Here is a 24,150-nt window from a genome sequence, read left to right as displayed (position 1 = left end):
GCAATTTTATGCGATAAAATTGCGGGAACTTGCAAAAACTGCGGTTTGATGAGAAAGAGAAAAAAAGCACTACATCACAGAAAGTGCTGGAATATTTAAGTTCTCATCTTGTTTTATTGAAGACCTTAATAATGGCTCAAATTTACAAAACATTTAGTCAATCAAGTTCTGTAGCTTTACAAAAGGAATATGCTACAACTTCTAAAAAATTAATAAATAACTTCCTGTTTTACAGATGTCGCTATACAAAACAGACATTTGAGTGCTTCCAATGCACAAAGTGCAATCTCTTAAAGGGTTAGTTCACCTAAAAATGAAAATTCTGTCATTAATGACTTCCCTTTATGTTGTTGGACACAAATTAATATATATTGATGATATTTTAGTTGAATTCCGATGGCTCAGAAAGGCCTCCATTGGCACAATGTACACTCTCAAGACCCATAAAAGGTAGCCTACTAAAGACATCGTTACAAAGTCCATCTCACTACAGTGGTTCTACAATAACTTTATGAAGCGACGATAATAGTTATTGTGTGCAAAAAAAAACTAAATAACGACTTATATAGTGATGACTGATTTCAAAACACAGCATCATGATGCTATGAATCATCGAGTCGATTCATGATTCGGATCGCGTGTCAAACTGCTGAAATACGTGACTTTGGCGATCCAACCCGCTGAATCGACTCATTGATTCATAACGCTCCAACCCGCTGAATCGACTCATTGATTCATAACGCTTCAAACCGCTGAATCGACTCATTGATTCATAACGCTTCAAACCGCTGAATCAACTCATTGATTCATAACGCTTCAAACCGCTGAATCGACTCATTGATTCATAACGCTTCAAACCGCTGAATCAACTCATTGATTCATAACGCTTCAAAGCTTCATGATGCTGTGTTTTGAAATCAGTCAGCACACAGGGAAACTGCTTTGCTCTTTTGCTGTTATTTTTGTTGGCTTAATTCGCATTTGTTATTTAGTTTGTGCTTCATCATGGTTTCACCGGTATCTATGGTTTCTCCACGGGGGTTTGAAGCTTTTCGATGACGTTCGCGTCGGGTAATCACGTCACTTCAAAACGTTCCCATGGCAATAGGCGGAAATGGCGGCTCTTGTGTGAAGTAAACGAAAAATTTTCAACTTTCTGCTAATATATATGACTTTTTTTGCAACGAAAATGCGGGGATTATGAAATCATGATAGCCCCGCATATTTTGCACGCGGAAATAGGCAATTTATGCGGCGAAAGTGCGGCGTATTTGAAAAAATGCGGCCCCCGCATGAATATGCGGACTTTGGCTGATTATGCGTTAAATCACGCGATCGCATAATCGCGTTTTTCTGGAGGGACTGATAAAGAGAGTTCCTCTCTGAACATGTGATCTGGTGTGTGTGTGTGTGTGAGCTCCAGTGGATCAGCGGCGCTCATTAACCCCGGTGAGAGCAGCCTTTCCTCAGCCAGTCCTTCTGCCGCTGGCTCTGATGTCTCTGTGGTGGTTAAACATCAGATATAATTCATCTTGAGCTGATCTAACGGCCCATCTTTGCCCTCATGATCATCATTTGTTCGTTTTGACTGAGGGCAAAGAGAAGTTTCATAACTTAATATTTTAGGATATTTAACTTTACCGTCGTACTAGCGCCGACTTTGTTTGACTGAATTGTTAGCTTTATTTATTGTACAGCTTCTTATACTTTTATAATGGCTATTATTGATCACACATAAACTGACATTTAACAAAAAGAGGCGTGGTTGTCAAAAGGCGGTCATCCAGACGCGTCTATTTAGCTCCAAACGCTCGATTTATACGCGCGAATGGATTCAAAATGTTCAAGCGTCCAACTAGACTCGAATTTGACGCTTGGTGTGAGCGCAGCATAAGACACAGATATCAGTAGGGTCAGTTACTGTTGTTTCCACAGCACCGGTCGATTCTTCCACTGAGCTCAAGGAGGACGATGGTAAATGGGAACTTTTGTCCAAACACTGGTCATCTCGTTCCCCATCACTGTCAATGCCAGTGGTGTCCAGACTGAATCTACACACACAACCATACAGTGTTTACATACACACAACAGTGTCAATTGGCAAACTTCTCAGAAATAAAGGTGTCTTACCTTCTTCCCAGGTCAATTGGCGACACTGGCAAATCCCAGCTGTGTCTACGTGAAGTGGACATAGATCTGACCAGTGTAGGAACGTTATCCATGTCCGAGTCGTCATCCTGCTCAGATTCCGGATAATCCGGGAACTCTAAAGATCTGATGGCAACCAAGCGATCCATGGCTTCAAAATTTACGGTTTGGTCTATTTGGACAAGTGGATGGGAATCCCGATGAGATCCACTCTCTGACGTGGACACCAGAGAGCCTTTGTCAGAAACAGGAGCGGTTAAAGGGTTAGTTCACCCAAAAATGAAAATTCTGTCATTAATTACTTACCCTCATGTGGTTCGACACCCGTCAGACCTCCGTTCATCTTCGGAACACAAATGAAGATATTTTAGTGTAAATCTGATGCTCTGAAAGGCCTCCATTGGCTCAACTTTACACTCTCAAGACCCTTAAAAGACACTAAAGACGTCGATACAAAGTCCATCTCACTACAGTGGTTCTAAAATAACTTTATGAATCGGCGAGAATAGTTTTTGTGCGCAAAAAACCCCTAAATAACGACTTATATAGTGATGACGATTTCAAAACACGGCCTCATGAAGCTTTGAAGCGTTATGAATCAGTGAGTTGATTCAGCGGTTCAGAGCGTTATGAATCAGTGAGTCGATTCAGCGGTTCAGAGCATTATGAATCAGTGAGTCGATTCAGCGGTTCAGAGCGTTATGAATCAGTGAGTCGATTCAGTGGTTTAGAGCATTATGAATCAGTGAGTCGATTCAGCGGTTCAGAGCGTTATGAATCAGTGAGTCGATTCAGCGGTTCAGAGCGTTATGAATCAGTGAGTCCATTCAGCGTTTCAGAGCATTATGAATCAGTGAGTCGATTCAGCGGCTTGAATCGCCAAATTTCAGCAGTTTGACGGTTTGACACGCGATCCGAATCATCATTCGACTCACTGATTCATAACGCTTCAAAGCTTCATGAGGCGTGTTTTGAAATCGTCATCACTATATAAGTCGTTATTTAGGGTTTTTTGCGCACAGAAACTATTCTCGTCTTCATAAAGTTATTGTAGAGCCGCTGTAGTGAGATGGACTTTGTAACTTTAGTCTTTAGTGTCTTTTAAGGGTCTTGAGAGTGTAAAGTTGAGCCAATGGAGGCCTTTCAGAGCATCAGATTTACACTAAAATATCTTCATTTGTGTCTGAAGATGAACGGAGGTCTGACGGGTGTCCAACCACATGAGGCTCAGTCATTAATGACACAATTTACATTTTTGGGTGAACTAACCCTTTAAGACGGGAAGTTGCGCGTCTGGTAGGTCAGCGGATCCGAGTTGCAGGTCTCTGAAATACTCCGAATCTCTCAGAGAAGAGCTGAAGTCTAAAAGGTCCTCTTCGCTGCTGCACTCGTCACTCTCAACCAAGAAGTTCCTCTGAAAACAGGAACACCACAGACAGCTGACTTTCTTACAGCAACATGAGTAATAATGTGAAGGCTAAAGTGAGTCTCTAATGTCATTCATGGATTGAAAGTGGAAGCAGTCGGCTGAACTTGATGAAAGATGCACACAGTCAACTAGAAGACACAATCCAGTCTCATAACACTTGCTACAAGGAAAATCCCCATGGAGGAATCAAGGCATTGATCAATGACTCAAGATATTACTCTACTGTTTTAACCCTAAGAGTAGGGTTTACGTTTGTGATCCTTACAGAGCGATTGCATAAGGAAATATACATTTATATACCATTTTTTTAATTAACTTCTCAACTTTACATTTATGCTGTGTTTTTGGGGGTATTTGGTCGGTTTTTTTACCTGTTTACTGCACAATTACTTAACTAGGCCATACATTGGCTCATTCAAAATTATTTTTTTTATGACAAAATCACTTAAATGATGATCTTAATTAAATCTAAATAGTTTTTGGACATTGCTCTATGTGTTAGGGATAGAATACCGCCATCTGTAGGTTTGTGGAAAAACTTTAGGAATTATAGATAAAGAAAGAAAGTGCAATGACCACATATATTCAGCAGAGGTCCATAGGGACTTCATTGATTGTGTGTGTGTGTGTGTGTGTGTGTGTGTGTGTGTATGTGTGTGTGAACATGCATGTTGCATCTGTGCTCTAGTATTAGTTGATTGTTGTTGAATTGTTGATTGTATTTGCCAATTTCAATAAAAATGCTCTCTGTTGTAGTCACACTCATGTGTGTGTTTGTGTGTGTGTGTGTGTGTGTGTGTGTGTGTGTGTGTGTGTGTGTGTGTGTGTGTGTGTGTGTGTACGTGTGTGTGTGTGAGAGACAGTGAAATAGATAGAAAGTTCGTTCCACTTTGTGTTTATGCTCTAGGACCAGACCTTGATTTAAATGTAGACATTTTCAGATTTATACTGGATTTATTTAAAAAAAATTGACAAACAAAAAATATATATATTTCTTTACATTTTTCCATTCATTACCAAAATAAAAAAAAATGCCCCAGACACCTGTGTGTGTGTGTGTGTGTGTGTGTGTGTGTGTGTGTGTGTGTGTGTGTGTGTGTGTGTGTGTGTGTGTGTGTGTGTGTGTGTGTGTGTGTGTGTGTGTGTGTGTGTGTGTGTGTGTGTGTGTGTGTGTGTGTGTGTGTGTGTGTGTGTGTGTGTGTGTGTGTGTGTGTGTGTGTGTGTGTGTGTGTGTGTGTGAACATGCTTGTTCCATGTTGCATTTGTGCTCTAGTATTAGTCCTTCATTTATATATGGCAATTTTTCAGATTTATGCCAGTTTTGTTGATTTTATTTGCCAATTTCTATACAAATGCGCTCTGTGTGTGTGTGTTTGTGTGCGCATGTGCGTGTGTGTGTATGAGAAAGAAAGTTCGCTCCACTTTGTGTTTATGCTCTAGGACCAGACTTTGATTTAAATGTAGACATTTTCAGACTTATATTGGTTTTTGTTTTATTTTTGTGACAAACAAAGTGAAAAATATATAGTTTTTTTCATTTTCCATTCATTTTCAATGTGGGGGTCAATCTGACCCCGGGGACCTTAAATGGTAAACTTTTAGACACACTTTTAGAACCAAATCAAGGCCAGATTTTGTGTGCATGTTTAGATAGATTATGTAGGAAAAGTCACAGAGTCTCATGGCCCTGAGATGAAGGGAACACTTTTTAAAAATGAAGGAAAAGTCCAGTGGGGTCAGATTAAGGGTTAACAAACGCCATGTTTATCATTAATACTTGGTCAGTTTATTGATTTGTTTGGTTAACTTTGGGAAAAAAAACACAGTGCAGTGCACAAAACGAAGATTCGAGAGATGATTCAAGTCAGTGTTCAATAAATGATGATGTTAAGTTTGGAAAGTTATTATTAGTGGGACATTTTAGCATGCAAATGAAGGGGAAAACTCTGTAAACAGCCTCTAAACATCGGCATCGGTTATAGAAAAACCCATATCTGTTGATCTCTAATTCACATAGACTATTTATGCCTGATTTTGCTGATATGTTCCTGGGTCAACATCCTGGAAACCAATCAGTTTGAGGGTTAATGGTGTGGTTAAGGACCGGGTTAGGGGCTTATCGACCAATCATTCCCCCTAGTTTAAGGGTTGGTTGTGTTTAGGTTCTTACCTTTTCCTCAGGAGAACTGCTGAAGAATACGTCTTCTGGGATGGAAGCCGGGGACAAGGAAGAGGAGGAGCTGGGAGCTGAGACCGGGACATGAATCTGTGTGCATGGTTTGCAATCTGAAGCTGAAACACAAAGCGTTCCACCATGAATTTGGCAAACTGTAGCCGCGTTTCCATTACAGATTTGCGCAAAACTTTTGTGATATTTTCTAAAAGTCGATAAAAAAATATTGCGAAATGACAGCGTTTCCATTAACTGATGTTATGCGGCTAAAACAATTTTTTTCCTCTCGTGATAAATCATTCCAAAAATCATGCTACGTATGTTTTTATGTTTATGTATATCCCAGCCACCGCGCGCCATTATTATTAATGGAAGGGGACATGTGTGTGTGTGTGTGTGTGTGTGTGTGTGTGTGTGTGTGTGTGTGTGTATTATCCAAGCACTGATGGCAATACTTGAGCGGCACTTATGAGGTGTTATGATAAATTGTGGCATTTTATATTCTATTGTTTTTTATGAGTTTAATAAAGAACTCGTCTTTTGTCCAAACACACCATCATCTGTAAAGAATGATCGACTTTTACATACGCCAGGTTATTGTGACGCATTGCCAGAGACGAGCGAAAAGTTTGAATTTGCATGGTTTTAACTCAAAGGTTTTTTTACCACTTTGTTATTTTGGCTTGGAATTTCGTTTGTTGGAAATATAAACTGAATTTAGAAATGCTTTTGAAATGAAAAACTTTTCGTTTAATAAACAAAATATATTTTTGAAATGAAGACAGCGTTTGGAGTGGAGTGCAAAATAATCCACAGCCTTTGCTGATATCGTGAGTTTACACAAATAAAAGTAGAGAGTTTATAGTTTATAATTATGTCTTGCACTGATCTCTGTATGGCTAAAAATGACGGAGTACTGTGAGTTTCCGCTGGAAATGGAATAAGGAAAAAATCGAAAAGGCGCCGACGACTTCGTCGGACAGAGGGTTAAAGAAAACGTAGCCTATTTAGTTTCATATAGTTAGGCTATGTCTAAATATTATAATCTTTTAATTTCATATGTTGATTATGAAAAGTGAGCAGTAGAGTAAAGCACATAATCAGATGCGGATATGTCTGGAGACGTGGATTTTGAGCACAATTGAATTGTGTTTTATAGAAAGTCTTTCTTTAAAATTAAATTTGTTTTGTATTTTAATTTTGATCAATGTTTAATCAACTATTTGGCTGTATATTTAATAAATAAGAAGCAAACCGAGATGGTCTGGAATGGATTGACGTGAGTAACTGGCCTGTTTCCTCAGTCTTTGAGCAAGGCTGAAACTATAGCGTCTTTCTGTTTTAATACATTTCTTGAATATATGTCATAATTACAGTAGGCCTATAGATAGTTATGATATTTGTGGCTGCACCGGGGTCCGTCATTATAAAGTTACGCCACTTTCCTTATTAGGAGAAAATATATGTCGTTTTAACGACATAAGATATGGTTATTAGACATACTTGAGTGGAAAAAAATGATATGTAGGCCCTGTGTGAGAGCAATGCGTGACCAGATGACCTGTAACTGTTTCCATTGCAGTTTTGCGAAAATTTCCTTTTTCGAATTGCCTGAAAAACCACCTCAAGTGAGCGTAAAAACTTTTATGCGATATATGGGAGTTTTTTCCGAAATCGACGCGTTTCCATTGGGCGTATTTTCAATTCGCAATTTCAATTTGCGCAATTTGAAGGGTAATAGAAACGCGGCTTGTGAGAGCTCTTGCTCTCTCGTGTGGCTTTTGATGAGCTGCCTTATCAAACATATAGTTGCCGTCATTCTGGATATCTAATGGCATCCTATCTCTTGTGTTTATTTGTGAGGATTGTGACAGATCAATAATAGGGATATGGTTCTGGAGAGCCAAATAAAACCCTTCAAGCCGCTTCTGTCAGAACTTATCAGTGGCTTCCATTAACTCTAGTATTAAATCAACACACAGCTGGAGTTGGTGGACGCTGGAAGTATGTCCCTGTAAACAGAAGATCTTAATCTGATGTGAAATGGAAGCACTAGTTTACAGAGGCAAAACTCTGTGTTGTGTTTGATGGCAGGTATATAATAGATGACAGCCTGCGGAGAAGCCATCCAATGCAAAGCCACCTGGGTCAAAACTGAGTCTCTGCACATAATTCATCAAAAACCTGCTAAATCCCAGCCTCAGCCCTGTACTTAGGTACAAACCATAGACTGTAAACAAATATGGGCGTAGTGTCTGTAATGTCCCCTGTAGGATTCAGGGGGCGAATTACAGAAATATCCTATCTTATCTGTTTGGTAACCATGGCAATTTCAGTTCGGACTGCATTTAGGACAAAAGCTATTACAGAATGACATTTCTTAAGGGCATAATCTTATCTTAACTGTGGAAACGGGTATTATAGAAGCATCCGAACTCAACAAAAAATCCTAAAAGCTGTCTTAACTTTAGGACAACCCCACTGGTGTCCTCACTTCAAACCTTTATGAAATCCAACGGTAAAAATCACACAGATAAGATACGTTTTGTAAGATAGGATTAGAATACTAAATCAAGTTAAGATTTGCTTCTGTAATACGAAATTGTGAAAAATCCTAAATCAACTTATCATATCTTAAGTTAAGACCTAAGATAGAAAGTTTCTGTAATACACCCCCTGAAGAGCAGTTTTGAAGCGTACAGTCGGCCGTCGCCATCTTGTCGAGTCACTCTCGGATAACAGAAAATGGGCAAAGAGGCGGGACGTGGGCGGAGCTGAGGTGACGACTAACAGACAGCAGACAAACGGCAATCCACCTGTCACTCAAAGTGGCCACGCCCTTTATTATGCAGAACTTTAAGGCTTTATATAATGTAAATGAATGAGTTATAAATAAATTCCCCCCTCACAGTCGTCATGAAGGGCAACATTAGCCGTACAGACCAAAAGCACAGTTTGTCCCAGACTGTAAACATGTGTTCTTCTGCTGTAAAGTCGGCCATTTTAACATGAGCTCAATGAGATTCTGCTCCTTCTGCAGTCTGTCTCTAGTGGCCAGTCCATGAACTGCAGTTTAACTCACTTCCGTATCGGCTTCAGGAGAAACTGAGGGAAGATACGGCTGACAAAAATGCTCATTTTAAAGAAGGACATCAGACAGACTTAGAGGCTTTTGCATCTGAAGTCTTTATGCTTCCAAACAAGCAAGAAATGCATGACTTTCTCTTTACTCGAAACCAATTTCGTATTACAGAAACTTTCTATCTTAGATATTAAGTTACCCTCATGTGGTTGGACACCCGTCAGACCTCCGTTCATCTTCAGACACAAATGAAGATATTTTAGTGTAAATCTGATGCTCTGAAAGGCCTCCATTGGCTCAACTTTACACTCTCAAGACCCTTAAAAGGTACTAAAGGCGTTTACGTTAAAGGTGTAACGTCGTTACAAAGTCCATCTCACTACAGCGGCTCTACAATAACTTTATGAATCGGCGAGAATAGTTTTTGTGCGCAAAAAAACCCTAAATAACGACTTATATAGTGATGATGATTTAAAAACACGGCCTCATGAAGCTTCGAAGCGTTATGAATCAGTGAGTCGATTCAGCGGTTCAAAGCGTTATGAATCAGTGAGTCGATTCAGCGGTTCAAAGCGTTATGAATCAGTGAGTCGATTCAGCGGTTTGGAGCGTTATGAATCAGTGAGTCGATTCAGGGGTTTGGAGCGTTATGAATCAGTGAGTCGATTCAGCGGTTTGGAGTGTTATGAATCAGTGAGTCGATTCAGCGGTTCGGAGCGTTATGAATCAGTGAGTCGATTCAGCAGTTTGGATCGCCAAATTTCAGCATTTTGGCGCTTTGACACGCGATCAGAATCATGATTCGACTCACTGATTCATAACGCTTCGAAGCTTCATGAGGGCGTGTTTTGAAATCGTCATCACTATACAAGTCGTTATTTAGGGTTTTTTGCGCACAGAAACTATTCTCGCCGATTCATAAAGTTATTGTAGAACCACTGTAGTGAGATGGACTTTGTAACTTTAGTCTTTAGTGTCTTTTAAGGGTCTTGAGAGTGTAAAGTTGAGCCAATGGAGGCCTTTCAGAGCATCAGATTTACACTAAAATATCTTCATTTGTGTCTGAAGATGAACGGAGGTCTGACGGGTGTCCAACCACATGAGGCTCAGTCATTAATGACACAATTTACAGTTTTGTGTGAACTAACCCTTTAAGATATTATAAGTTGATTTAGGATTTTTCACAATTTCATATTACAGAAGCAAATCTTAACTTGATTTAGGATTCTAATCCTATCTTACAAAACGTATCTTATCTATAGTTAGGAAATCTTAAAGTCCTCATGAAATCAAAATCGGTCTTATTTACTTTGTTAGCCCACATTACAGGTCTTAGGGTGAACAATTAATCCGTGCAAGTTAATACACATAAAAAAAATTGTTTGCCGTGGTAATCTTTAATCAAAATCTGAAAAGTAACTTCCGGTCTTGAATGGCGTTCCCTTTCCGATGACGACTATGCGCCGGCTTGGGTTTGAATATCCTTAACCGGCGAACTGGCATAAAATTGGATATTCGCAAATATAGGGACCGTCTCTAAAGTTACATACGACATTGCTACACATTTCTAACTTCAATAGCATTTGAACAGAATGACTTACAGCATCAAAACCAACTGTAAAGTCTTCATCTAGGTGTCAGCTATGATGCACAAGTTTGACATATTTCGTTCAAATGCTATTGAAGTTAAAAATGTGTAGGTACCAATGTTGCGTGTAACTTTAGAGACGGTTTTTAAATTGGCGAATATCGAACGTCCAGCGTCAAACCAACTTTATGCCAGTGAAGAACGACCGGTAATGCTCCGAGACGCCGTTAATGTTGGCCGTAATTCGTCAACTAATCGCAAAGCTAAATCGTCTGTGATTATTTACAAGCATTTTGTCGAAGCACAGCACATCCTCTGGGTCGTCCAAAAGTCTCTTCACCATCAAAAGTCGCTGCTATTTGTCTTGTATAATCAATAAATGTAACGCTCTCTGGACAAAGGCTTTTGTACTGTGATTTTTACCGTTGGATTTCATAAAGGTTTGACGTGAGGACACCAGTGGGGTTGTCCTAAAGTTAAGACAGCTTTTAGGATTTTTTCTTGAGTTCGGATGCTTCTGTAATACCCGTTTCCATAGTTAAGATAAGATTATGCCCTTAAGAAATGTCATTCTGTAATAGCTTTTGTCCTAAATGCAGTCCGAACTGAAATTGCCATGGTTACCAAACAGATAAGATAGGATTCTAACATTAAGATGTTTCTGTAATATATGATATAAGAATATATGAACTCCAAAATTGCCATATTACCTTCTGTAGAACTCTAAAGAACCTGTATTTGCGAATATAGACGCAACGGTCACCATCTTTTGCAAAGATTTGGGATCGCCATCATTTGAGATTTGCAAAATTTTCACTCATCACTTAAAGCCACTATTTGTGAAAATAGGCTCATTCTCCGACTCCCCTAGAGTTAGAGCGTTTTCTCATCCATTCAGCCGATCTCCGGGTCTACACTGTTAGCATAGCTTAGCATAGATCATTGAATCGGATTAGACCGTTAGCATCTCGCTCAAAAATGACCAAAGACTTTCGATATTTAAAACTTGACAGCGCCTGAAAATAGGCTAACTTCCGTCAACAAAACCAACGTGACAACTTTCTTGCACAAGGAGTGCTGGGACTATTTTCAGCCGCTGTGTAATATCATTGCGCCGCTGCACTCATGGGGCGGCTCACAGCTCTTGATTATTACGCAGGAATGAGAGTATAGTTCCTGCCATATCGACCTAGAACATCACAACTTCTCATTTTCCGTCGGTCTTAGCACACGATGGAACAACAGAAGAGTCGAGTTTTAAACAGGAGAAATATCAACACTCTTTGGTCATTTTTGAGCGAGATGCTAACGGTCTAATCCGATTCAATGATCTATGCTAAGCTATGCTAACAGTGCAGACCTGGAGATCGGCTGAATGGATGAGAAAACGCTCAAACTCAACTGTTTATTGAGCAAAAGTGTTCCTTTAAGTAGTGGCGTGTTCCTTTAAGAGCTTACCTTGAAGCTAAATTAACCCTCTGAGGGTCTTCGGTCATTTCTGACCCAAATTGTTTTTTCTTTTTAATGTTAAAAATCGTAGCTTCATCGGAATGGTCCAAAACTTGGTGACTTTATTGGTACTTGGTATATGAACACCCAAAAAAATTGGGGACAGGATTTGAAAAGTCTAAGTGGTCGTTAAAAAAATAGTCACACTCAGGACCTTCGGGTCAAAAATGTTTTGTGCATACAATCTACAAATCAGCCAGGATTCAGAAAAAAAGACAAAAAAAACTCTCACACACACACACACACACACACACACACACACACACACAAAAACACAATTAGCTTTTGGAATGGCACGCGTTAATTTGTGTGTCCGTGTGTTTTTGAGTGTATAAGTGTGTGTGTGTGAGTGTGAGTTTTTTTGTCTGTTTTGCACTCTTGATGTTTTAGAGATCTTCACTGTTGAGTCTTTTTTTCTGCATCCTGGCTGATTTGTAGATTGTATGCACAAAAAAAAACAATTTCCCATTCATTTCCTATGGGGGTCATTTTTGACCCGAAGGTCCTGAATGTGACTTTTTTTTTACGACCACTTAGACTTTTCAAATCATGTCTTTTGTGTGTGTTCATATACCAAGTACCAATAAAGTCACCAAGTTTCAGACCATTCCGATGAAGCTGCGATTTTTTTAATTTTTTATAAAACGCAAGATCCACTATAGTGGTAAAAATGTGCTATTGCGTGATAAAAATGCTCAATGTGTCCGATCTCATTTAAAAAATTGCTTTCATGAGGCCTAGACTTGACTCTAAAATGAAATACAGCTTTAATAAAAAAATTATATATATATATATATATATATACATTTTGTATTATATTCAATGGGAAAAAATGGGTCATAATTATTGCATAAATATTACTTAATAATCATAAAATTATCTCAAAACACCAAAAAAGAAAAGAAAAAATATTATTGAACAAAAATATATTTAATTGATTTTACTCAAATCTTTTTTTATCTTAATCCCGCCCTCCGGGTCATTTTTGACCCTGAGTGTGACCCATAAATGAAGAACCCCAGAGGGTTAAGGCCCATCAGAACTCAAACATCCGAGTCCCTGTTGATTTGATAACGACAATGATATGGCCTACGACAAAACCCAGACACCAAAGTCCAAAACCAGAAACGTTCTCCTGAAACGATGGATGAATGAAGCCTACAGTTCGTTTCTGCCGTAAATCACCTCGGCCCTAGAAGAACGACAGAGTCTGAGTGCGGTGAGGTGGTTTGTTTCTGAATCAGACATGTGATATGTAAACTATAAGAGCACCATGATGCTTGTCATGTTCAAATATCCTTTTATGGCTGCCCCCTTCTTACAATATGCTCCAACATTAATACTTAAAGAGGCCTTCCAGCTTTTACAAGGGTTACTGTACGTCTTTTACACACTCTAAGATGCAGTTTTGGTGTAAATAAAATGAAACGGGCTCAACCGTGCCATGCTCTCGAGTAGCCGGATCCCCGGAGGAAGCTAAACGTTTGCCAATAGCAATTTGCAGAATTATGTTACGCGAGTCTTGAGCTTTTCCAAGAGGATTACGGGGGCAACCCCAAATCTGTAAAGCCATGCAGAGCTCCGTAAAATTGCCTTCTCTGAAAATGCACACAATATTTGAAGCTTCATTAACAGATGAAAAGCAGAACTGCTGTCATATAGATAGAGAAGCTCAATGTTGTGGAGCAATTGTGCTATTTTTGCTGTTTTCTCTTTAACTGAGAATACACATGAATACACACTATCCAAACTTAAAGGGCTGTAGTGCAAGAATGCTTCGGAATATGTGTTTTAAAGCAGATACTCTGCAGATTATTGCTGAAGCGAAAGCAATTCAAAATATGAAAGTATGAAAAAGTTATCAACCAAAGCAGTCACAATTACTGCTATTTTTTTTTGTTGACTTAATTTGGCTACGTCAGCTACTAATATATATATTTCTGCTCGCAAAAAACGAATATTATTTTAATATATTGTAATATTATTTATTATATAGCATAAATGTACAGCATTAATACTACTCTTTCACTCTTGTGGGAAAATGTACTCTTTACTGGCTATTCTGAACAAGAATAACTAATATTATTAACCAAATTTCACTTTCATACGTGTAAATTTACCAAATGTTATTGACTGAAATGTGTTTATATATTGACAGTATCGGAGACTCTTTGAATAAGAACTCTTTAAGAACTTACTAATGCATTTATTTGATGTTTATCTATGGATTTATTTTCTGTTTTTGCTCTGAATTTTTTCACCCAGGCAATTTTTTTTATTTATTGTAAATTGTTACCTTTTTTTCTTGTTATACCGTTTCCGTATACATTATGTTATTGTTCTTTGAATGAATAGATTAAATGCTTTGGAATATAGTATTAGTCTTGTTTTAAAGCAGACACTCTGCAGATTATTACAATTCAAAATATGAAATTATGAAAAAAGTTATGGAAGTTTAAATTTACTGTAAATGAAAAATACTGTACTAAATATTTTTTATTTTATATAAAAAAACCAAGTTGTGTTCCAAATTTGAAGTTGATATCACAAACATTGAAGTTCCCATGAGATTTTGTTTAGGGCGCTGTACCAAAAACAGCCACCGGGTGTCATTGAAATTCCATTGATTTTTTTTAACACATTTTCTTGTACATTTCCGTCCAAATGTCACTTCCATCACAAAACGATCACCAAATATGGAACCTTGAGACTCAGACCTTTCCGACGATATGTGTCAAGATTAGAAAAGATTTTCATTATAAAGTCGTTAAAATAAATGTTGTAATATGAAACATGACGCCGTCCACAAGGGGGAGGAGCCTGCTAGAAGAATTTAAAGTACCGTTTCCATGGTAACGCAACGTCCGATTTCAAAACCGTTTTCACAGGATGAATTTCGAGTTCGTAAGCTTTCGAATGATACCCAATTTATGATAATTACTCAAATATATGATACGCCAGCGGGACGGTGACAGTTAAGAGGTTAAAGTATAGTAGAGAAACGAGGGGAAATAACGTGTGTTCAAAGATCAACATCACTTGTATGTTCATTGCTCAAAGTTTTGTGTTGTTTAGTACTTGTATACAGTGTTGGGGAAAGTTACTTTGAAAAGTAATGCATTACAATATTGCGTTACTCCCTTAAAAAGTAACTAATTGAGTTACTTAGTTACTTTTTAAGAAAAGTAATGCGTTACGTTACTTTTGCGTTACTTTTTCTCACCTGGGCTGGGCTTGTTTTGTTTTTGTTTATAACAAAGTTATATTTTTGTGTAACGGTAAAGACCTCTTCATACCAAAATGTAAATAATGCGCCCCAGGCTGAGGTAAAGATGCAGATTCTCTCATGAACACTAGAGGGCGCAGCTCTGGATAATGGAGGAATAGATGCAGGAGAAAAAAGTTACACCAATAAAAACAAAAAATCTAGTAATTTTCATCATCAAAGGTCAGCAGCAAGACATTGGTCAATTAAATATAAAGGTAGATTATGCATAAAAATAGTTGTTTTATTTAACATTAATTATTGGAGGTTTGCATAGTATTCTGATTTTGCATTTGACTGATTTTATTCATTTTGAGGAGGACAGAATCTTTATTGTGCAAGTGAGATAAATAAATGCTCACATTTAGTCTAGAACTACAATAACCATCATGTACACACACACACACACACACACACACACACACACACACACACACACACACGCGCACACACACGCACACACACGCACACACACACACACACACACACACACACCTCTGCACTAACTCAACATGACGGCAGGAGAGCTGTCAATCAAATTAATGTGAAAAAGTTACTCAGATATTTTGTTGTAAATTTGAAAAGTAATGCGTTATTTTACTAGTTACTTGGAAAAAGTAATATTATTACGTAACTCAAGTTACTTGTAATGCGTTTCCCACAACACTGCTTGTATATACAAGTTTCGGAGTTTAGTGATTTCCAATTATAGCAGAAATGACTGTAATGACAGTCCCACACTATTGTCAGAAGTGTGGTTTTGTATGCGCTAACACTGAGTCAGGTCATGAGCATCCCGTTTGCAATGTGACCGGTCCTTTTGAGCACTGGTGGTCTGACAGACCACAAACACGTCCCATCACATCAGAAAAACTCAACCACAAACAAACAGAGCTCAAGTATTTATAGTTTAAGGGCGCAAAGACAACCTCGAGTTGCTGCACAACTCGAGCGGATTTTGTGCACTTCAAAAAGCCAACAATACACTGTTCAAAATTACATTTATTATCATTTCTTTGGGTCAGAAACGAAGAAGTGTAAAAAGAAAGATGCCAGAGATCCGGAAAGACACAGTTCTCCTCTCTACCTCTTTTGAAGGACCATCGTTTCATCCATGAGAATGACGGCCAGGAGTTGTGGAGAGGTGGATCAGCCATGTGGATGGAGCGGGTCTGTCCCAGAGTGAGCGAGATAGTACAAACACTAGAGTCCCACAGCCGGATCAGAGCGAGGGAACCGCTGGGGATTAACTAACATATGATTTAAAGTCAAGAGGCACAGCAGCGGGGGCTCAGAGAGAGAGAGAGAGAGGGAGGGATGAAAGAGAGAAAGGAAGCACCACTGGATCTGAACAGGAGGGAATTGAGTCTAATATTAACGGTATCAGCTCACGGTATTGCCCCTTAAAAGTCACACTTTACTCATATTTATTGTTTTGCAATACCATAGCAACTCATTCCGCCCTGAAACGACTTTCCTTTTCTGCTGACATCATCAAGGCCACTTCTTTTTAGGCCCCTCCCCTTTAATATCCTGCCATACTTTTCACCATCCAATCAAGTCCTTCCCAATATCCTTTCTTCTTTTGAAAAGTCTTGTTTTACTCACCGATTTTAAAGGGCACCTATTATGCAAAATTCACTTTTACATGGTGTTTGAACATAAATGTGTGTTGGCAGTGTGTGTACACAACCACACCATAATAGCAAAAATCCACCCCATCCTTTTTTTAATCTCCATAAATCATAAGCAGTGTCTCAGAACAAGCCGTTCGCAGATTCCTGGCAAAGGGACGTCTCATTTCAAGACACTGCTGTATTTGCATAGACCCCGCCCATGAGTATTGACAGACACTGCTGTATTTGCATAGACCCCGCCCAGAGGTGGGTAGTAACGAATTACATTTACTTCGTTACATTTACTTGAGTAAATTTTTTGGGTAACTTGTACTTTTAGAGTAGATTTAAAGATGGGTACTTTTACTCTTACTCAAGTAAATTTCTTGTGAAAAAACTGTACTTTTACTTAGTTACATTCGGTGGCGTTCCTCCGTTACTGTCAAATGGTAATAATTATATTATATATATTAAAATAAGTGAATATAACTTTCGCAAGTCTCGCGAAACGTTGGAGAGGCTGCTTCGCGAGAGGTTGCTACGCATCTCCCGCTTATAATTAGCGCGCGTTTAGTCGGAAGATGATGGCCGAAGCTGAGGAAGATGTGTGTGAGCTACGGGAGGCAGATCGCCCGTGGCCTCAAGTTCAGTCTATGATTTCACTCCAAGATGTCAAAAAGAATAGTTTCATAATGCGATGCATGTTGTGTGCACCAAAACGAACTGACATCTCTCAGCATACAAGAATTCCACCCTGAAAAGAACATGTAGCGGTAAGTGTCACAATGATGCCTATATTTGAACACTATTAACGGTCATTTGGTAACTATGGGAAATTTTCCCTTATTATAATACTATTTCACACACTGTCCGAGTGTTTTCCTCATATGCGCTCTTGTGCAAGCAATGAATCGTTTGAATCCTCCAAACAACACACGTCCACGAACAAACGTTCACATCTTCACATTTACATATCCTTTTCTTCACAAAACGAAACAAATTGAATAGCCTAACGTGACGTCTTGCATTTATACACAAATCCGGACAGACACCTGTCTGAAGTGTAGAAAATACATACAAATAAAAACGGTATTGTATTTTATTCCTACCTAAAGAATAGCCTATATACTTATACAAATATAAGAACAATGTATGTTTTAAGAAGAGCTCTAGTTAGCCCAGCACACCATTAATTTACACTGTTTAACCATTAATCACACACACACACACACACACACACACACACACACACACACACACACACACACACACACACACACACACACACACACACACACACACACACACACACACACACACACACACACACACACACACATATATATATATATATATTATATATATAAGGTTCATTAGCTTACATTAGTTAACATGAACTAATAATGAACTGCACTTATAAAGCACTTATTTATCTTTATGTTAATTTAAACATTTACTAATGCATTATTAAAATATTGTTAACATTAGTCAATGCACTGTGAACTAACATGAATAAACCATGAATAGCTGGATTTTTATGATCTAACGTTGACAAAGATTAACTAATGCTGAACAGAGGTGTTGTTCATGGTTAGTTCATGTTAACTAATACATTAACTAATGTTAACTAATACAACCTTATTGTAAAGTGTTACAGTCTCTCCAAGCTCTCCAAGTAGCCTGAAATTCAGGGTTTTCGCTTATCAATCAGATCCAAAGTAACTAGTAACTAACTACTTGAGTAGTTTTCTCATCGAATACTTTTTTACTCTTACTCAAGTAAATATTACGCTTGTTACTTTTACTTTTACTTGAGTCAATATTTCAGTAAGTACTTGTACTTTTACTTGAGTACAGATTTTGGCTACTCTACCCACCTCTGGTGTTGACAGACACTGCTGCATTAGCATAGACCCCGCCCATGAGTGTTGACAGACACTGCTGTATTAGCATAGACCCCGCCCATGAGTGTTGACGGACACTTCTGTATTAGCATAGACCCCGCCCATGAGTGTTGACAGACACTTCTGTATTAGCATAGACCCCGCCCATGAGTGTTGTCAGACACTTCTGTATTAGCATAGACCCCGCCCACGAGTGTTGACAGACACTGCTGTATTAGCATAGACCCCGCCCATGAGTGTTGACGGACACTTCTGTATTAGCATAGACCCCGCCCATGAGTGTTGACGGACACTTCTGTATTAGCATAGACCCCGCCCATGAGTGTTGACAGACACTGCTGCATTAGCATAGACCCCGCCCATGAGTGTTGACAGACACTGCTGTATTAGCATAGACCCCGCCCATGAGTGTTGACAGACACTGCTGCATTAGCATAGACCCCGCCCATGAGTGTTGACGGACACTTCTGTATTAGCATAGACCCCGCCCATGAGTGTTGATGGACACTTCTGTATTAGCATAGACCCCGCCCACGAGTGTTGACAGACACTGCTGTATTAGCATAGACCCCGCCCATGAGTGTTGACGGACACTTCTGTATTAGCATAGACCCCGCCCATGAGTGTTGATGGACACTTCTGTATTAGCATAGACCCCGCCCACGAGTGTTGATGGACACTTCTGTATTAGCATAGACCCCGCCCACGAGTGTTGACAGACACTGCTGTATTAGCATAGACCCCGCCCATGAGTGTTGACAGACACTGCTGTATTAGCATAGACCCCGCCCATGAGTGTTGACAGACACTGCTGTATTAGCATAGACCCCGCCCATGAGTGTTGACAGACACTGCTGTATTAGCATAGACCCCGCCCATGAGTGTTGACAGACACTTCTGTATTAGCATAGACCCCGCCCACGAGTGTTGACAGACACTGCTGTATTAGCATAGACCCCGCCCATGAGTGTTGACAGACACTGCTGTATTAGCATAGACCCCGCCCATGAGTGTTGACAGACACTTCTGTATTAGCATAGACCCCGCCCATGAGTGTTGACGGACACTGCTGCATTAGCATAGACCCCGCCCATGAGTGTTGACAGACACTGCTGCATTAGCATAGACCCCGCCCATGAGTGTTGACAGACACTGCTGTATTAGCATAGACCCCGCCCATGAGTGTTGACAGACACTGCTGTATTAGCATAGACCCCGCCCACGAGTGTTGACAGACACTGCTGTATTAGCATAGACCCCGCCCACGAGTGTTGACAGACACTGCTGTATTAGCATAGACCCCGCCGATGAGTGTTGACGGACACTGCTGTATTAGCATAGACCCCGCCCACGAGAGTTGATGGACACTGAGGTATTAGTATAGACCCCGCCCACGAGTGTTGACGGACACTGCTGTATTAGCACAGACCCCGCCCACGAGTGTTGACGGACACTGCTGTATTAGCATAGACCCCGCCCACGAGTGTTGACGGACACTGCTGTATTAGCATAGACCCCGCCCACAAGAGTTGATGGACACTGAGGTATTAGCATAGACCCCGCCCACGAGTGTTGATAGACAGTGCTGTATTAGCATAGACCCCGCCCATGAGTGTTGACGGACACTGCTGTATTAGCATAGACCCCGCCCATGAGTGTTGACAGACACTTCTGTATTAGCACAGACCCCGCCCATGAGTGTTGACGGACACTGCTGTATTAGCATAGACCCCGCCCATGAGTGTTGACAGACACTTCTGTATTAGCATAGACCCCGCCCATGAGTGTTGACGGACACTGCTGTATTAGCATAGACCCCGCCCACGAGTGTTGATGGACACTGCTGTATTAGCATAGACCCCGCCCATGAGTGTTGACAGACACTGAGGTATTAGCATAGACCCCGCCCACGAGTGTTGACAGACACTGCTGTATTAGCATAGACCCCGCCCACGAGTGTTGATGGACACTGCTGTATTAGCATAGACCCCGCCCACGAGTGTTGATGGACACTGCCATATTAGCATAAACCACGCCCTCAGAGAGCTGTACACAGTCTGCCATGTTTATCTCCCCGCCAGAGTGTTTAACAGCAGCATTCAAGTAAGAAATGTGTTCTAAAGTTCATTCAGTGGAGAGCAGTGAGTGATTTTCTGTTTATCTTCTGTTGTTTGATTCATATTAACAGCAGATAAAGCAGTACTCTATAGCCTATTACACTGCTTTCACTTTAGATCTAATATACACACAGGATTTCTGCACATAACCAACTGTTTTCATGTGAACTTTGTGTGTTACTGACATAACATTGTGTGCGTTTGACAGTTTAATCGCAATAACACATGAGAGAACTAGTGTAGTTTAGCTACTCACGGACGGACGCTACTCCAGCTCTCTGTGCGCATGCGTCGGGTGTGTGTGCTCAAGTTGAGAAGGCTTTACAACGCTTGCAGATGATAATATTTCATAATGATGAAGAACTGCAATGGCAGTGTCCGCGATAGAGATGATTAATCAAAGCCAAACACATGTATCATATTTCAGTTTTCATTTGAGTTCGCTAGTGTTCACGAGCTGTGAAGAGCCCGCACCGCAGCAGCTCATTTGCATTTAAAGGAGACACGCACAAAAAAGCGTGTGGCATTTTCAAAATGGTATATCAAATGATCTGTTAGGAATTTTGATCTGAAATTTCACAGACACACTCTGGGGACACATGAGACTTATTGCATCTTGTAAAAAGGGGCATTATAGGTGATCTTTAAGTGTCAAATGTCCAAATACTTTTGGGGCCAATGTATATATCACAATATTGCATAAATCCTATATTCATACATTATATTTGGAAGTACCATATACAAAATCTTTTTACAAAATATATTTTAAAGTACTGTGGTATTGCCATCTGATACTACCACACACACACACACACACACACACACATCCCCCCCAAAAAAACACAACACCATGGTACATTTTTGCAAAATGGACAAAAATGAAATCTACATGACTGAAAGTGTAAAACACCATTTGTGAAGCATCATGATGGAAAATAAGCTTGTTTTCAACACAAAAAGACACTTTGTATTGCCGTTGCACCACACAGATCCTGCCCCACACCACAGCATTTCTGCTTAGACAGTTCCTTAAATGAAACCGGTGAAGCAATAATGGCCGAAAGCAGCAGTGAATTCCATCAAGTCGAGTTAATGCGTGGTTCTCAAGATAGCCAAACGCCATTCAAAACTCGAGGTTAAACGCATTAAAGGTTCGCATGATAGCATCTCGGCTTATCTGGAACTGCAGAAGATAAAGAATTACCAGGCTCAGATTAGAAGTTAGAAGTTAGTGAAGCAGAAATTCAACGTTTTTATGTACTCACCCAATCCAAATGAGATAAACAACCATCCACAACGAGCAAAGCGAGGAGTCTGAGACTAACACAGGCCTTTCTGCCAGCTGAAGGGTCTGAAAAGAGCAGAGTGCTGCGTTAACCACAGCCTAAAACACACAACACTGCTACAACTTCCTCTTCAGACTAACATCCAGCACAGGCACATGGCCTTTACATCCACACACACACACACACACACACACACATACGGGGCCCTTCTATTTGGGCATGATACGATCAAAACATGTTGACGAGGGACGTTAAAATTCAAACTGTAGGAAAAGCGATGTCTTTTGCGTGTGCACGTGATGACGTGATATCTCACACTGATGAGTGCACTTGTGCAGGATTTGGAAAAGATAAGCTGAAGTCGAATGCTGGTGGTTACCGTGGTGAAAACGAAGCTCTTTTGAAGAGTTTGTTTTGCTTAAACTATCGCAGCTGCTCACACTTCGCTGACTACTGAGTTCCCAGAGCGAGCTTCGCTGTGACACACACGGTTTAACACTTTACACACATGACCGGGTGACGAAACTTCGTGCATTTAGCTGGCATATCAGCATTCTTTAGATGTTCTAGAGTTCTTAAGTTTATTTTTCATCTCTGTTTTGCAATTTTATGATGGATAGATGCAGTTTTATGATGGATAGATGCAGTTTTATGATGGATAGATGCAGTTTTATGATGGATAGATGCAGTTTTATGATGGATAGATGCACTTTTATGATGGATAGATGCAGTTTTATGATGGATAGATGCAGTTTTATGATGGATAGATGCACTTTCATGATGGATGGATGCAGTTTTATGATGGATAGATGCACTTTTATGATGGATAGATGCAGTTTTATGATGGATAGATGCAGTTTTATGATGGATAGATGCAGTTTTATGATGGATAGATGCACTTTTATGATGGATAGATGCACTTTTATGATGGATAGATGCACTTTTATGATGGATAGATGCACTTTTATGATGGATAGATGCAGTTTTATGATGGATAGATGCACTTTTATGATGGATAGATGCACTTTTATGATGATAGATGCACTTTTATGATGATAGATGCACTTTTATGATGGATAGATGCACTTTTATGATGGATAGATGCACTTTTATGATGGATAGATGCAGTTTTATGATGGATAGATGCACTTTTATGATGGATGGATGCACTTTTATGATGGATAGATGCAGTTTTATGATGGATGGATGCACTTTTATGATGGATGGATGCACTTTTATGATGGATGGATGCACTTTTATGATGGATAGATGCAGTTTTATGATGGATAGATGCACTTTTATGATGGATGGATGCACTTTTATGATGGATAGATGCAGTTTTATGATGGATAGATGCACTTTTATGATGGATGGATGCACTTTTATGATGGATAGATGCAGTTTTATGATGGATAGATGCCCTTTTATGATGATAGATGCACTTTTATGATGGATAGATGCACTTTTATGATGGATAGATGCACTTTTATGATGGATAGATGCACTTTTATGATGGACAGATGCACTTTTATGATGATAGATGCACTTTTATGATGGACAGATGCACTTTTATGATGATAGATGCACTTTTATGATGGACAGATGCACTTTTATGATGGACAGATGCACTTTTAAGATGGACAGATGCACTTTTATGATGGACAGATGCACTTTTATGATGGACAGATGCACTTTTATGATGAATAGATGCACTTTTATGAAGAATAGACGCACTTTTATGATGAATAGATGCACTTTTATGATGGATAGATGCACTTTTATGATGGACAGATGCACTTTTATGATGGACAGATGCACTTTTATGAAGAATAGACACACTTTTATGATGAATAGATGCACTTTTATGAAGAATAGACGCACTTTTATGATGAATAGATGCACTTTTATGATGGATAGATGCACTTTTATGATGAATAGACGCACTTTTATGATGGACAGATGCACTTTTATGATGGATAGATGCACTTTTATGATGAATAGACGCACTTTTATGATGGATAGATGCACTTTTA

At 39.5% G+C, this 24,150-nt stretch overlaps 1 protein-coding gene across 1 annotated transcript in view; it reads right to left on the bottom strand.

Annotated features, from left to right (window-relative positions):
* Positions 1–5,747: 5,747 nt before the first annotated feature.
* Positions 5,748–24,150, bottom strand: part of insrb (insulin receptor b) — a 183,961-nt gene continuing 165,558 nt past the window's right edge. Inside the window, exons 21-22 of the transcript XR_013815874.1 lie at positions 22,097–22,182; positions 5,748–5,869 (exon numbers count right to left, since the gene is read on the bottom strand). The gene's annotated coding sequence lies outside the window, so the exon portion shown is untranslated. The remainder of the gene's footprint in view (positions 5,870–22,096; positions 22,183–24,150) is intronic.

Source organism: Gobio gobio (genome assembly GCF_949357685.1).
Source record: "Gobio gobio genome assembly, chromosome: 24".
Lineage (NCBI taxonomy): Eukaryota > Metazoa > Chordata > Actinopteri > Cypriniformes > Gobionidae > Gobio > Gobio gobio.
The sequence above is the reverse complement of the archived record's forward strand: the minus strand, read 5'-3'. Positions and strand labels throughout refer to the sequence as shown.